Source organism: Erpetoichthys calabaricus, chromosome 15 (genome assembly GCF_900747795.2).
Source record: "Erpetoichthys calabaricus chromosome 15, fErpCal1.3, whole genome shotgun sequence".
Lineage (NCBI taxonomy): Eukaryota > Metazoa > Chordata > Cladistia > Polypteriformes > Polypteridae > Erpetoichthys > Erpetoichthys calabaricus.
The window spans coordinates 34,300,700-34,317,832 of NC_041408.2; positions in this window are offsets into that span (position 1 = coordinate 34,300,700).

Sequence of the window (17,133 nt, forward strand, 5' to 3'; positions counted from 1 at the left end):
AATCCATCCTAAATTTAGCTATTATTTTTGAAGCAGATGTGACCTTCATTTGTCACATTTCTGTGTTTTCTAAACCCTGATTCTCCCAGTTTATAAATGTTACAAATTTAAAATGCCTTAAGCTGAAGGATCTTGAAAAGCTAGTTCATTAATTTGTCTCTGAACGGGTTATTAAAATAATTTATAGTCAGGCTGTTCTAATCGTTCACTTACTACTCTACAATTAATTTAAAACACAGATCATAACTTGAAATAAGTGGTATGACCGTATAACTCCAGTTCTTAACTTAATCCACTGACTATCAATTAAGTTGAGAATTGATTTTAAAATACACCTTGTCACATATAAATGTGTAAATGGTTTAGTGCCTGCCTAACATCACAGAATTTTTAAGAGGCCTCTTTAAAATTCTGAGAATAAACAAAAGACGTGTTTTAACACAGGGTGCTCCAAACCCTGATCCTCCCACGAATATTAAAGAAACCCTATTGGTCTCTTGATATATTTATCTTTAAGAGTCCCATCTGAGGTTGTTTCATTTTGCTTTCTTATATTGCTGTTTAAATATAGCAATTATTTTATATTTGTTGTTACTGTCTTTTCAATTTTTTTACCTTCTCTGTGTCCTTAGTAGTACTTGATTAGCCCTACTTTGGATGCATCATAACATATGATGGCCCCTTTATCAGACTTTTTTTCCATACAAACTAAATAATTGATGTTTTCCTAGTTAATGATCCTTTTGTATCGCAGTTAGGAGACCCGGGTTCGCTTCCCGGGTCCTCCCTGCGTGGAGTTTGCATGTTCTCCCCGTGTCTGCGTGGGTTTCCTCCGGGTGCTCCAGTTTCTTTCCACAGTCCAAAGGCATGCAGGTTAGGTGCATTGGCGATCCTAAATTGTCACTAGTGTGTGCTTGGTGTGTGTGTGTGTTTGCACCCTGTGGTGGGTTGGTGCCCTGCCTGGGGTTTGTTTTCTGCCTTGCCCCCTGTGTTAGCTGAGATTGGTTCCAGCAGACTCCCGTGACCCTGTGGTTGGGATATAGCGGGTTGGATAATGGATGGATGGATGGATGATCCTTTTCAAATTGTGGTTGACCAGTGACAGTTGAAATTTGTACCTAACCAATGAAGGCTGCACTCAAAGTTGTCTAAATTTTTTGAGAGATGACAAACAGGATCTAACAAGGACAGAAAAAGAAGGGGAAAGCCCAGATTTACAACTACATTAGAGGATAAGAACATCAGAGTCTGTAGTTTGAGAAACAAACACTTTACAGATCTTCTGCTGGCTTCTTCCATAAATAAATGTCAGATACCAGTGTCATCTGCAACAGTAATAGAATAAATCCAGGATGTTTAATTTAACTTGAGTCTATTAAAAATGTTACACTTTAGTTCTTGCTTGTTATCTCAGCTATGATTTACTTATATTTCACACTGTAAAACCAGGACTTCTGTCATTTACAGGATGCAGCAGAAATACATGAAGTCAGCCTAAAGCTAGTCTTATACTTTTTAGTCGAGAATATTTTACAAATTTTAAATAACATGCTGTTCTGCTGTTTCTACTTACGAGAAGCTGGAAAGTATAAGGGCTTGGAGGGGCACAGTTTAAGACATGCCAGGAATCAGAAAGGTACACTGATATGTATACTCCACACTTACTCATATTGGGTCAACTTAGTATTTTAACACTAGAATTACCAGAGCCTATGATCTGTCCCACCTTAAAACGCTTCGCACCTCTCCATCAGCATCTTTTGTCTTCTAAATGCGTGGATAAGCAGCAAACAGCAAGCAGCCTGCTATCACATCCCCCCACCCCGCACAGTTGTCTCAGCTGAAGTCTGTTTACCTGCGTGTCAGTTGCTTAGAGTTGTATAGAGTGAGAAGTCAAGCAAAATGATACCTTTTATAAATACTATATCGTTATTTGGAACACTTGCATTTCATGTGTGTTCCGTGTCTACAACAATCTATATACAGTAAACACATCGTTAAAATAGAAATGTTTTTCATGTTTTGATAATAATTGACAAAATGTAGACATGAAGTATATAATGTGTGAAGCCTGATTTCCAAATATCAAAGAAACACTTTCACAAAAGGTACAAATATAACAGAACAAATGCACTTTTATTTAAAAATATAACTGCAGCAAAACAACCCACGTTTACCTGCGACATTGACACACATTTTGCTATGACAGCTTCGGTGGTGCAACAGTATCAGCTATTGACTAGTAGTCAAAGCTTCACGGGTTCGATCCCAGATGAATCCGTTTTGAGAACTGAGCTGCTCGTAGTATTACTATTTTAGAATAAAAACTTACATTTGATTGCATTCTGTAATTTATGATACTTGTAAAGGTTAGCTTTGTTTTTTTTATTCTGTTATTTTCTCAGCCGCGTTCATGATCCCAACTCCCCCCCCGGCCCGCATTTGACTCTGCTGTTTTCACATAGACGCGCTATAACAGCTCAAATCATGACAACGATCCTACATCGGATCAGGAATGTACTTTTGCCATCACTGTACTTTGTATATGTACATGGGAAGCTCTGCACTCGTGACTTTACGCTGTAGGAAGTAAGTAAATAACTCAAGGTAAATAGGTAAATAACATTAGATCTGGCTTTTATGTAAGTAACATATAAATGTTAATGTTTTGGGCACATGCACCATCCTTTGTATTTAAGAGCCAGATCTACAGTGTAAAGTCACGGGTGTTCTGTTATATTTGTACCTTTTGTGAAAGTGTTTCTTTGATATTTGGAATTCAGGCTTCACACATTATATACTTCATGTCTACATTTTGTCAATTATTACCAAAACATGAAAAATGCTTCTGTTTTAACGATGTGTTACTGTACATAGATTGTTGTAGACACGGAACACACATGAAATGCAAGTGTTCCAAATAACAATATAGTATTTATAAAAGGTGTCATTTTGCTTGACTTCTCACTCTATACAACTCTAAGCAACTGACACGCAGGTAAACATACTTCAGCTAAGACAACTGTGCGGGGTGGGGGGATGTGATAGTAGACTGCTTGAAGTTTGCTGCTTATCCACACATTTAGAAGACAAAAGACGCTGACGGAGAGGTGCGAAGCATTTTAAGGTGGGATGGATCTACGAGTTTTTTCATAGGCTCTGTTAATTCTTGTGTTAATCAAAGTAATAATACGGTGCCCACCATACTGTTTGGGACACAGACACATTTTTATTTGGCTTACCCCACCGTTTCACAGTTTAAAATTGCCAGAAAAAAATTCAGATGAGATTAAAGTGCATATTGCAGACTTTTATTTAAGGATACTGTGGAAGCTTGGATTGTGAGCCCAATTCATTCTGGAAACGTGCTTGTAATCCAAAGCACTTGTATATCAAAGCGAATTTCCCCATAAGAAATAATGGAAACTCAGATGTTTCATTCCACAATCCAAAACTATACACATAAAAATGATTAATACAAAATATAAAGTAAAAATACATACAACAAATTAACTTGCACTTTACCTTTGAAAAGAATCATGTCTGGTGTGAGGAAGACGAGAGAGAGGAGGGTTATTGTGTAGGATGACTTTCACTCTAACTAACAGAATCCCTGCTATCTGTTGGCTCACTGGAATCTTCTTCTTTTTTTGTGACTTTAACAAGGAACCTATCCAATGACAGTTGCTTTTGTCTGAAAATTCACTACACCTAGACACAAAATTAAAAAATTCTTTACGCACTGTAAGGTTTCTAAACTCTTTTGGGATTCCACCCAATGGGACAACACGTGCTGTAGCAGTTCGCCGTAAAAGCGAATCCGAAAAGATCGCGGACATGTATAAGCACCTGCTGTTGATAGGTGATACAAGGAACTTTATAAATGTGCTGGGTACAGTATTACTTGGCCACTAACCTGGCCATGACTATGCCTGACTGCTGTGTCTGTGTATAGGAGAGCGGTAGATCCCACTACAATAAATAACCGTGCTGTTCCTGTTTCAAGCTGAATAAAGCTGGTGTTGCTAAAGTACTGAGACTAAGCCTTGTGTTTTGGGGTGCAAGAAAGGGACTCACACGTTACAACACACACATGGTCACAATGCTATAGTAACCAGTATACGCTCGTACAGATGTTGACTATATAAGTGAGGCATGCCGACTGAGATGGAAAATGGGAGATTACCCACAATCCCGCAGCGAGAGAGAGAGAGATGAACCATCACCTGAGTTGTGATCACATGACACTCAGCAGACAAAGCATATATGTACTACACATATTGCAAGACCTCACTTGTTTATCAAGTTAAAATTTATTAAAAATTTTAGCTCGTCTTGCAAAACACCTGCAGACTAAGTTACTCGCAATCCAAGGTTTTACTGTATTTGTATACATTTCGGTAACAGTATGTAGAAATGACACTTTGATGCTGAAAAAACAGAATAAAACCATTCAAGAAATCGGCATAATGCAATCCATTAGTTATCCATAAAAACAGGATGGCGAGATTACAGTTTTTGAAAAAGTACTTAAAATTCCAGAATTCTGGAAAAAGTTCTTGTGGACAGATAAAACAAAGATGAACCTGTGTGAGAGTGATGGCAAGAACAAAGTGTGGAGACCAAAAGGAAATGCCCAAAATCCAAAGCATGCAGCTGTTAAAGATGGTGGTATGGTATGGCTTGGGCATGAATGGCTGCCACAGGTACTGGTACACTTAATTTCGTTGATGATGTAACTGCTGATGACAGCTAGTCAATGAATTCTGAGGTATACAGAAACATCTTATCTGTTCAAGTTCCAATAAATGCCTCCAAACTTATTAGACAGCACTTCCTCCTACAATAAAATAATGATCCCAAACATACTGCTAAGGCAACACAGGAGTTTTTCAAAGCTAAAAAATGGAAACATTCTTGAATGGCCAAGGCAGTTTAAAATCCAATTGAGCAAGCCTGGCAGAACATCACCAGAGAAGATACTCAGCACCTGCTGATGTCTATGAATTGCAGACTTCAAGCAGTCATTGCATGCAAGGTGTATGCAACAAAGTACAAAATATGACTGCTTTAATATACCTGCCATTGCTATGCCCCAAACATTATGGTGCCCTGAAATGGTACAAAAAATGCTATTTCTACATGGTGTGACTGAAATGTGTGCAGATACTCTCAAATTAAAGTCTTTAATGTGCACTTTAATCCCATTTGAATTTAAACTGTAGAACACAGGAGTAAATCAATGCCTTGGTTGACTGGGAAGTAATACAAGATTTTGTAGCAGCTGGCTGGCTAAACAGTGAGAAGACTGTGTAGAAGAGGCAACAAGAAGGCCATCTGAAGTAGCTACTAGATCAATTGATTCAGCAGCTGTTTTGATAAAACAGCAATAAGGACAGCAACCAAACAGAAAACAAAATACAAATTATTGCTGCCTTCCTGGAACTAAACAGAGGTAAACACTTCAACGTGGATATCTAACTTAACGTGAACATACAGATACCAATTAGTAATATGTGCACTGCCTTCAAAAATAAAAAAAAAAATCAAGCTTCAGACACTGCTCATGGACGATATGGCCACTTCAACTGGAAGACAGCCTGCTTGGTGACATAGATAACATAGGAAAATCAAAACAACAGTCACTAAGAGAGACAACTAGTAAGAAATCAAAAATCTGACACAAAACAAAAACCTGGAACTTCATTACAATGCATGGTTCTAACCCCAACGGCAAGACAACAAGACAAAACGAAAGATCTTACTCAACAATACAAATTAATATTCTCGAATGGAAAAAAGATGATAACTGAGTGAACCCCATCACATGCTAAAGCATTTTTAATGGCCTGTGTTGTAATTTAGTGACTTTATATCTGTTAATTCTTCTGTGTATATGCATTTTTTTAAATATACATTTGCTGGAAAATTGATTTGCATATTATATTAGCAAAACAGATTTTGCCAAAGGATGCATAGTCAACTGAAGCTGGTCCTTCGAAACATTAACCGCATATCATTTATTAGTTTAAGACATCTGATTGTAATCAACCCATAACCATATAATGTTGTACAGAATGGGCAAACTATTCCATATACTGTAGCTGCTCTCAGTGCACCGCTGAGTATTTCACCCACTGTATCTGAGTGTGGAATCACAGCTATACAGCAGCTGATTGGATTATTGGGATACAGCATCTTGCACACGCTGTCTCAGCCATGCAAACAGTCTATTTGAACTTCTTCCATACAGTAAGGCAAACGCTTCAGAGCCTTTCCTGTAGAGACCTTGCAGTTCAGAAACAGTTTCATCCCAAGTGCTTTAAACACACTCAATCAGTCCATCAATTGTTCCTGGTAGAACTGTTTGTACTTATAAGTACAATCACCTCACTATAAACTTGCACTACAGTTTTAATATTGCACAACCTGAGTCACTTTATAAAGCGAGTATTTACATATGAAGACGACTGGCTTCTAAGTTGGTTCAGATATCACACACAGAGATTACATAAAAGAACACATAGAAAGAAGCATTTATCAAGCTACTTTAGTTACGATGAGATCTGAGAAACTTGTAGCGGGGCTAAATAGTTAGTGTTATAAAATGTCAGTACTGAGTGCGTCTTGTTTCCATTGTCCCATTTGCTGTTTATGTGTGTGTATCAGTAAATGCCGTCCCCGTAAAGGGGGACAGATGATGGAAGAAGACCACAGCCTCTAACCTGGAAAACACCTGTTCATTATTAATCAATTACAGCCGTCACAGGACTATTTAAGTAATCAGAGAGGAGAGAGGAAAGAGAGAGGAGAGGAGAAAGGAGAACATTTGTTTTCAACCATGTATCAACTTACTTGCTGTTTTTCACATCGCGCCTTTCCACCAGTTTGTTTTTCATTTTGCCGGACTGTCTTCCATCCTTCATCTGCTGAGACCCCGGGGTCTATTCGTCATCCACCTTACGCCGAGGAATCACGGTGAGGTTGCTCCATTTGCCGGGAAAATCAAACAACGCATTTTTCTCTAGTTTCAGTCATCCGTATTCAGGACAGTTTTTATAACCGGACTCAAGTTCACGATCATTCCGTATATCATTCATTGTTGTTGTTCATTGTTTGTTATATGTTACAGGGGCAAGGGAGGGTTTTGTTGTATTTCTATATGGTGGTTACTCATTGTTGATGTGGTGGAGGGATATTTATATGTTTCTTTCTATTTTTGCATTTGTCTTGTTGTTTCATTTAATACATTTAATCAGTTTCATTTTACATACCTGCTTTTGTGTGCTTATATTTACACCGTCGATTGTGGGGGAAAAGTTTAATTTGTTAGAAGTGCGGCTTGATAGTTAGATTCATTCTCAGTAAATAATTCAGGCCACAGGTCTTGGAGGTGTAGCTGCCGGCTGGGTAAGGGTTCGGCCGTTACAAACTAGTAAATTAAACGATTTTAAGATGAAGTTTATGATGTTCTACTTTAATCTACTGTGGCTGTCTGTTTGTCTGCCCAGAATTTTAAATCACCTATAGCTTGCAAACTGTTTGACCTATTGACCTGAAATTTGGTGCACAGATACTGTCTGCTTTCAGGGTAATGCTTTTTTATTACTCTTTTTATTTTTATTTTATTGCAGAATCAACTGTTGGCAGCAGGGCTGCCGTGCGGCTCATGTATACTGTATGGATAAATCATTCTTGAGGCAGATTGAAGACTTAAGTGCCGGCTTAAGTGAAAAATTAAGAAAAACATACTAGTAATTGCAACACAAAAACTGACTTAATCAGTTTTAACGCAAAAAGATGCAGATGAAAGAAGAGAAGAAGCGGGCCGCTAGGTTGGAGAAAAGAAGAGCTGCTTAGGAAGCAGCAATCACATCAATCTCTGAGCAAACAAATGCTAAAAAAGAGAAAGAGAAGGAAAACTGTTAAGTCAAGTGTATTCACTGCACGTTATCGTGCAGTCCGACATTACTGGAGACAAAATAAACTACGTGATTAAAGTGGAAATTTCAAAATTAAAGTTGACATGTGGACATTTTTGTCAACTGTGTCCCTATTTTATTTTTCTTTTCTCTGTACCCTAATACGCTTCCATATGACACTCAGAGGGTGGGCTACGACTTACGTTTTCTCGACTTTAATATCTGACCACTTCTTATTTATTTCGGGCACTTTGTGACTGTATAAACTTGAACTTTCAAGTTTCTCCGCCATTCTGTTACTTGATCAACTTCCTTTTGTTGTTTATATCACTGTTTAAACCAACAAATAGTATGTTTTTCCTCGCCTCCACTTGGTATTTGCTGAAATTCTTTTTTTGCCCCTGTGCTTTTGCCATTGTCTTTTCACAGAACGCAAAACATAAGGGGCTATTTATATTGATTTGCATATTCAAAAAGGCATAATTCTGGGAGGAGTCTGTGAGGGGCGATAGGCACGTGCACAAGTGTTACATTTCACACAGACCGGGATTTATGTATTGGAAGAATGTGGAAGCTGCCGTTTGCACAGACGTATGCATCTGGATTTTTTTGTGCATATGCACATTTCCACTTTTGTCCGTATGCCATGTTTTAGTGTGAATTCTACGCACGGCATTATGCATGAGGCCCCAGAACTGTACACAGTACTCCAGATGAGGCCCCACCCATGAGTTATAACAATTTAGCATAACCTCCTTGGACTTGTACTCTACACATCAAGCTATATAACCTGACTTTTTGTTAGCCTTCTTAATGGCTTCTGAACACTGTCTGGCAAATTATAGTGTCAAGTCCACTATAATTCCTAAATCCTTCTCATAAGGTGTACTTTTGATTTTCAGACCTTCCATTTTATACTCAAGCCTAACATTTTTATCTCCTACATGTAATTCTTTACATTTACTTACATTCATTTTAATCTCCCACAAATCTTAAAAAGCCTGTATGCTCTCCAAGTCCATCTGTAATGATTCAACGGATTCTAGATTATCTGCCAATCCACCAAGCTTGGTGTCATCTGCAAGCTTAACCGGCTTGTTACTTATATTCCTATCCAAATCATTTATATATATTAAAGATAGCAGCACTGACTCATGTGGGACAGCACTAGTGACATCAGCCAATTCTGATGAGGTTCCGTGCACTATAATCCCCTGCTTCCTGTGTCTTTGCACCCATATACAAACAATACCCTGAACTCCCACTTCTTTTGGCACGCCTTTATACAAACAATACCCTGAACTCCCACTTCTTTTGGCTTCATGCCCATTCTCTCATGTGGCACCTTAATAAATGCTTTCTGAATGTTAAGATAAATAATATCATATGCTCCACTTTGATCATATCCTATTGTTGGTTCCTCATAGAATTCCAGCTTGTTGGTAAAACATGACCTCCTTTTTCTGAACCCATACTGACTGTTGAGTAAAACTGCTGTTCTTGCCATGTGTTGCTCAGTCCTTTCCTTAATAACTGTTTCCATTAATTTACCTGTAATGCATGTTAAGCTTACAGGCCTATAGATGCTTAGATCTGCTCAATCACCCTTTTTATATAATTTGACAATATTTGCCCATTTTTAATCCTTTGGAATTTCCCCAGTGACTTCCTAAAAATATGTGTCATTAGATTATATAAATTTACTAGCTAACCTCTTTAAGAATTTGATGATAAATAATTATTATGCTCATACAGTGTAAACAGCCCTGGCTTCATTCATTGGTTTGAGCCACAAATTAAACAATTCACCAGGGTGCTGAAAAGTGTTCAGTTTGTTGTTTTATGTTTTGACATCAACATACTGTTTATAATGAAACCTTTCTAAATACAGTATATGAGTATACTATTTGATTGAATTGTACAATTAAGATTGAATGTTTATTTCATTTTGAAGAACTACTTATCCTATAGCATCAGGCTTAAGAAGATTCACTCTGTTAAAATGTGTTGTCTACCTAGTGATTTATCTGATCTAAACTTCACATAATTTCCACTTTGTTTCACCTCAACAATATGTTCAGAAAAGTAAAGCTCAGAACATATAAAGCAAATCATTTAGGTATTTCTGTAAGCACAGTATATTATCAGGTGTCCGAACAAATTCCATGCTGAAATCACAGCAATAGATATATTTACAATAAGTGCTTTCTTTCTTAAAATCATCCTTAAAAGTAAAATGACATAACATTGACAAAGCTCTTAATTTAAATCAGCATCATGAGGGCCATCACCTTTCCTAGTAGCACTGTAAGCAAGACAGTAAAGAACTGTGGACAGGCCATCATTGTATTGCTGGGCAAATTCTCAACCACATTTATTTATATATCGCACAAGACCAGTTTAAAATCACCAATCAACCTGACATGCGTAACTCTGAGATGTGGGAGGAAAACCAAAGTACCAGGAAAAAAATCTATGCAGACACAAGCAGACAGTGTTAACTCCACATAGAAAGTGTCTTAGTGTAGGGAGCAAGATTCAAAAGGCAGCCATGTGCCACACGCCACGATGCCATTCTCCAAGAATCACAAGACAGTAAAATGTTCATATTTGCTTCATAATTGGAATAAGACATAAATGACCAAATTACAAATCAAGATGTAGTTTTATAACAATTTGAGAAACCAGGTAAATGTACTATACTTGCTTGTGGCTTATCTTCACATCTATACCATTGTTTAGCTAATATTTCAAGTAAAATGTGATGAAACAATAAACAATACAGTGAAGAAATCCCAAAGAACAGTACTTTATTGAAGGGGAATCAGATATGACAGCTGAATCCCTCTGCTCAGCTGTTTGTTTACATATATTTGGTCTTTGCAGAAGTAGCTTGTTTTAAGTTCCTGTCTGAAGAATGTGCCTGTAGGATGCTTGTGGTCACCGGAGTGCTTCCTTGTGATCTGCCAATTTATTTTCTTTGAAGTAATCCCCCAATTACTGTCAGAAACACTTTCATTTAAATATGGCATGTGCTCTGTGCCCCTGAAGTGTGAATATTTATTTTGTACACACGGGTAATCCTGCAAATGCTGAGAGGCAGTTGTTACAACTGGTGATCACTGTGAGTTATAGAAATAATTGAAGGATTTATTGGTTTTAAAAATAAGACAAGCATTTGTTATTGTTTACTTTCAAACATGTTAAATCAGAACTGCTAGAATTATTAGAAATTATCTTTATATAAGAAATTGTTTTTTGTGTAGTATGTCATTACATACTTGTAAGAATTCTTAATCAGGCTTTTTTTTCATAGCATGAAATAAAGAAAGAAATTTTATTCAGACAGTATGCATTGTAAAAAGCAACCATATAAAATGCAACATAGTCTCCAACATAGTACATAGTACAAACAATCAGTTGGGTATGATGGAAAGCAGTCGGTCAATTAGGGTGCTTTCTAACAAATTAGGGAAATTGAATTTTGAACCTTTCAGTCTAGGCTCTCACGTTATGGTGCTATCTTTCAGATTTAAGGGTGAGAACCATGTATGACTAGGATAGCTATTTTTTTTTTTTAATATCACCCAGTAATCTCGATGGTGGTATTTGGGGTATATCTCTTCAATTGATGTTTGCATAAATCCTATGAATTTTTGTGACCGGGTAGTTTCTAATAAAGGTCTGTAGTGCTCTCTTACGTGTCTTACATTACCTCAGGTGACTCCAAAAGTGAAGATGTTCTAGAGCTTTTTTACTATAACCTCTGAATTGAGTGCTTAAGCTAGGAAATCAGAGGAGAAGCTTACAATGTCAAATGTTGCAATGCTGATCAGAATATGAGTCTCTCAAAGTACACAACAAGTCAAGTTTTTTTGCCTTGGTAGTGTTCAAGGCCAGCATTACTGTTATAGAAACACTCTGTACGTTCTGTCATCTAATTCTTGTATATGACACCAAATCTGATTTTAGGTTTGTTAATATATTTAGCTGTACCATCAATGGAGAAGAGTAAGAAAGGTAGAAAGTCTGGTGTTAAAGAAATATTGACATTTTTAGTGTCCAGTATCTATTTGGACTAGTACAGAGGTTCAGATAGAGTAACTCACGTTAGAACAGTAGAACAACCTGTTATGAGAACAGGCCATATGGCCCAACAAGCTCATTTAGCCTATTGATCTAAATTCCCCAAATAACATTGTCGAGATATGAAAGTCCCTAAAGTCATACTCTCCACCTCATTACTTGATATTTCATTCTTTGCATGAGGTAAAACTCTGCCCTTAACAAGTCAACTATGACTCCTAGATCCTCCTCATAAGAAGTAATTTCAAGTTTCAAATCTCCAATTCTATATTCAACTCTAACAATTCTACTTCCTATGTGTAAAATCTACCCAACACTATATGCTGCCCAAGTCCCTCTGTTTCTTCAGTATTATAACCCCCAAGGCTAAGCAAATTGATGTCTGAATCCTTTTTTTTCTCACTAATGCCCATCAGCTTGTCATCCTGGTAACGCATCCCAATTGCCCTACCACAAAAAGCCACAGATAGCCTAATAGTTTGGCTTAACGTTAAAAATTATTAATTTCTTGACATACAGCATATATTGTTTACATATATTTTCACTTTAAATGTTAGCACACATTTTTAATTATGTACCGCCCTCCTAGTTGGGTATAATAGTAAACTTAGAAGTAAGCCTTAGTGACACAACTTTTTTTTCCTTTTCTTTGCTTTGGGGAAAGCAAGAATAGAGATGTGGTTGGTGCTATTTACAACCAATTAAGATATTAGTACTCCAATGATTTTTGTTTTTCTTGGGCAAGTGAGAGGAAGAGCGTGTGGAGACAGAGTAGAGGTGGGGGAGAGTGTTGAATGAGTGTGTAAGAAAAAGACAAGAGAAAGCTAGTACTAAGGTTGTGGAAAGCGCAACAGAGGGGAAAAAAAAGCCGAAAAGTTTTTTTGGGGGGTCAGTGTTAAATGTGAGAGGCACTGAGTGAGTTTGGCTCATTGGAAGGCAGATGAAAAAGAGAGCTCGGCTTTGAAAAAAAAGGGACAGACAAACAAATAGTCGGATGCCTACTTTACATAAATTTTCTATATAAAAAGGGAACGCAAATAAATCCTGCATCAAGACAGAGCTGTGAGATTCCTGTTTCACCACGGAGGAAAATGTAAAGTGCGGCAAAAGTTCAGGAAGAACACTGTGAGTGTCTGTGGAGTTGTGTACTGCATATGAGCTCCAACTAAGCGCGCCAGTGATTTTATATATATATATATATATATATTTATTGTTGATTTCTATGTGTGAACCTTACCTGTGCTGTAACTCAGACAAATGAATTGAGTTAAGTTAAACTGCGATAATATCCCTTGAGTGGTGTGTTTAATAAATGTGTTTCATCATTATTATTTTTTTTGTTGTTTCCTATCCATGATTGTGTGGAGTGCTTACATGGTGGTTGCATTCAAATAATTAATAAAAGAAGTGAGTGTTTAAAAATCATCATTTTGAAATATTTTAACAGCAGGGATAAATATAATTGTTTAATTGGACCCTTTGGTTATTAAAATGTATTGGGATATTTAATGTGGATCCCACCAGTGAAATTTCATCCTATGTCATAGGAAAATGTGCCAGTTTAATGGTGGGAGGGCTACAATTTAAAAAAAAAAACAGCCGTAGGGCAGAAAACTGCTTTAACATTTAATACAGTTTATCTAATCTAATCTAATCTAATTGTTGAAAAGCCAAACAACACGTTTCAATCAGCTGGACACATAAAATTATACATGATTTTTTTGCTGTGTGTTGTGGACTCTGAAAAAAAAAACAACAGGAGTCAAAAAACACCAATTTAAAATAAAAAGTAATTTCTTTATTCTTGGTGAGAAAAGCTACATTAAGTAGCTACAAAACGTCAGCCTGTCAACAGGAAAGAGTGACTACCTTAAACACTCAGGTCCGTTAAGAAGAAAAGAAAAAAAATGTGGTGTTCATTTTGGGGTCATACATAGATCGTTATAGCTTGCGGTCACACCCTGGATTGCAACATGCAGAAGCACACAGTGCTTTTTACAGATAAAAAGTGGTTAGTATTTTCACAGTTTTAAGAAATACACTTCTGCTAACTTCCACGTACATAAAACCAGTTATAGCAAGTTTGTTTTAGGGTGTATGCAACTCAGCGGTTTTAGACAATGCTCAATTCCTTATACTCTTGCATGTACATTGCTCATAAAATATCAAGGGTTACATTAAGGTTAGTTCAGTACATTACGTTAGCTATAAGAAATTATATTCTTATAGCTTTAGTATCTGCATTAGATTAGTTCAGTTAGATTTGTTAGATTAGTTACATTTGTTCAGTTAGCTTTTAGCACATTCTTATTTAATAAATAAGTGTCACGCTTCTTATAGTTCTATTAGCATCATACTTTAATTATTTGAAAATACTGACGCACCTTAATTTTAAATATTCTTTCTCAGTGTGCATTCCCCAAATTTGCACTACTTTGTTCTACCGGGAGCATGAATGACCCAAATGCTATGACACAAGGGGCTTTCCAAAATTAATCTCTAACTAGGCATAAAACCAGTTCAGTACTGGTTAGGGTTATGGTTGGAATGCCTCCTGAAACTTCTAGTTAAACTTGTAAGGCTTTTGCAGAATTTGTAAGCACAAAATAAACAATATTAGATGTAATATAATATATCCCTCCACAGTTAATTCAGTTAATAGTAGGAAATACTTTGTTAGTTGTGGTGATTATAGCTCAGGGATCCACAATATTGTATACAATGTACCACAGAAGTTTATTCTGGGTCCACAATTATTTTCAATATACATTCTCCCATTAGGCCAGGACTGTCATAGTTATGCAGCTGACAGGCAGCTTTGCTTATCTACAGCATCTGATGACCCTAATGCTCTGGGCACCCTGATCCAATGTCTTACTTGTATTTCAGAATGGATTTGTAATAATTTAATCAAGCTAAATAAAGAAAAAATAGAAATTTTAGTTGTTGGCAGAAAAGGAAATAGTAAAAGTCTTATAAATAAACTTGATCTATTAGCATTAAAATTCAAGGAATTTAGGTGTTATCATGGACTCTGACCTAAACTTTACATAGCACATTTACCGTATTATTAGAACTGCTTTGTTCCATTTAAGAAATATTGGAAAATGTAGACCTATTATAACACTGCAGGGTACTGAAAAATTAATTCACGATTTCTGTTTTTTGTCAACTAAATAACTGTAATGCACTCTTACATGGACTACCGAAGAAAGACATCAATTGATTGCAGTTAGTTTATAATGCAGCAGCAAGAATCTTAATCAGAAAAAGAACATTTGAGCACATCTCACCAGTTTTAGCATGATTACATTGTGTCCTTTAGAACTGACTTTAAAATGCTATTAATGGTATATAAATCTCTAAATAATCTTGCTACTTGCCTGTCCTCCTACATTCCAAGTCGTAACTGTAGATCTACTAATACTGGTCTGTGTATTACTCCAAAGACTAAGAATAAAAGAACTGGTGAGGCAGCCTTCTGCTGTTATGCACAAAAAAATCTAGAATAATTTACCAATAGAGATATGCCAGGCTAACACCGTGGACCATTTAAAAAATTTCTAAAAACCCAATTTTTTATATTTGGCTTCTTCATAGTTACATTTTACTCCAACTCCAAATAGACTATAACATACATATACAGTACAGTATTATATATATACTGTATAATTATGTTGTTCATGGATTTGCCATCATTATTAATCTCTACTTGTCTTTGCTTTCTTTTCCAGAAACACCAGCTGATCAAAGTAATGTGCCGCTGCCTGTGTTGCTCAAATGAAAGCAAATATCCCAGCTGTCCATGACACAAAGTGCTTCAGATCCTCTAGGATGAAGCCTAAAAAACAATTAAGAACTATTTAAGTACACTTAGGTTAGACAGAATGCTCAGTGAGAGCCCACATGGCCAATGTTTTTCTTTTAAGTGTTCTCCATCCATCTGAACTTATCATGAGACTCATATTTGGGGACTTAAAATACAGTACTATATATATGGACTTTACTATCTTTAAATTATATACTTTACCTATTTTAGTATGTGAAAATTTATTTATTTTTGTATCTTATTTATTCATTATTATTCTTATCTAATTTTAATTTGTTTTTCTTTTCTTGTAACTATATCTTTGAGATTCTTTAAAGCACTTTTAGCTACACCCTGTGTATACTGTATGTCCTGTGCTGTAGAAATAAATGTTCTTCTTGTTCTTGGCAGACATTTACTTAAGCCTATAATATTTCTGTGGTCCATAACTGAAATAACTAGAGTGCCAACAGATGTTTTTGATTTTGATCTTCTTCATCACATGTAGTGAAAGACTGAGTGACTAAGTGACATTTTTCAGTGATTATTGCCTAAGCTGTTTTTAGAACAGATACAGCAATTCACCTTGGGCAGCAACAGTCAATAATGTCAATTATAATATTAGCAAGAAAGGTGTTTTTGAGGTGAAATTGATATATTACATGAAACCAAGCCCCTAGGACTGAAAGATTCTCAAGGATTGAGATGAGCACTGAGGTAAAACACATAGCCAGTCTCCTTTTAGAACAGGTGAATCTCCCCAAATGTTCTTTTCACTTCCTAAAATGACATGGATGCACTGTTTTACAGGATGTGAGCAATCTCAAGACACTGATCAATATTCAATATGTAAAAACATAAAATGATGTAATTAAACAAAATGGATGTGTGTAAGTACAGAAAATAGAACAGAATGATCAAACTTGTTTGTGTTTTGTGTACGTGACAAAAAGCATGTATACTTTCTGGAAGTTTTCTTTCAATGATGTGTGTGACAAGAAAATATACCTTTAGGGTAAGGACTTTACAAATTGGAATAATACAAAATGAGTCAGGACGCTATTTTTATTGCTTACGTGGTCAACGATCAGGAGACTAGAAAGGTATAAAAGAGCAAGGACATCTGCGCTCGAGGCAGATGAAGCGCGGTGTCCTAGGACTGTGTTTCTCTGTCATTTTACCCTTGTCTGGTATGTATCAATAAAAGGTTTTGACTAATTTTAATTTTCTTCTCTGTCTTCAGTCACAAAAGTGTCCACAGTTTTTGGTGCCCGGACGTGGGGCAAGAGACGGCCGGTCGACTCCTCCAGCGAGACC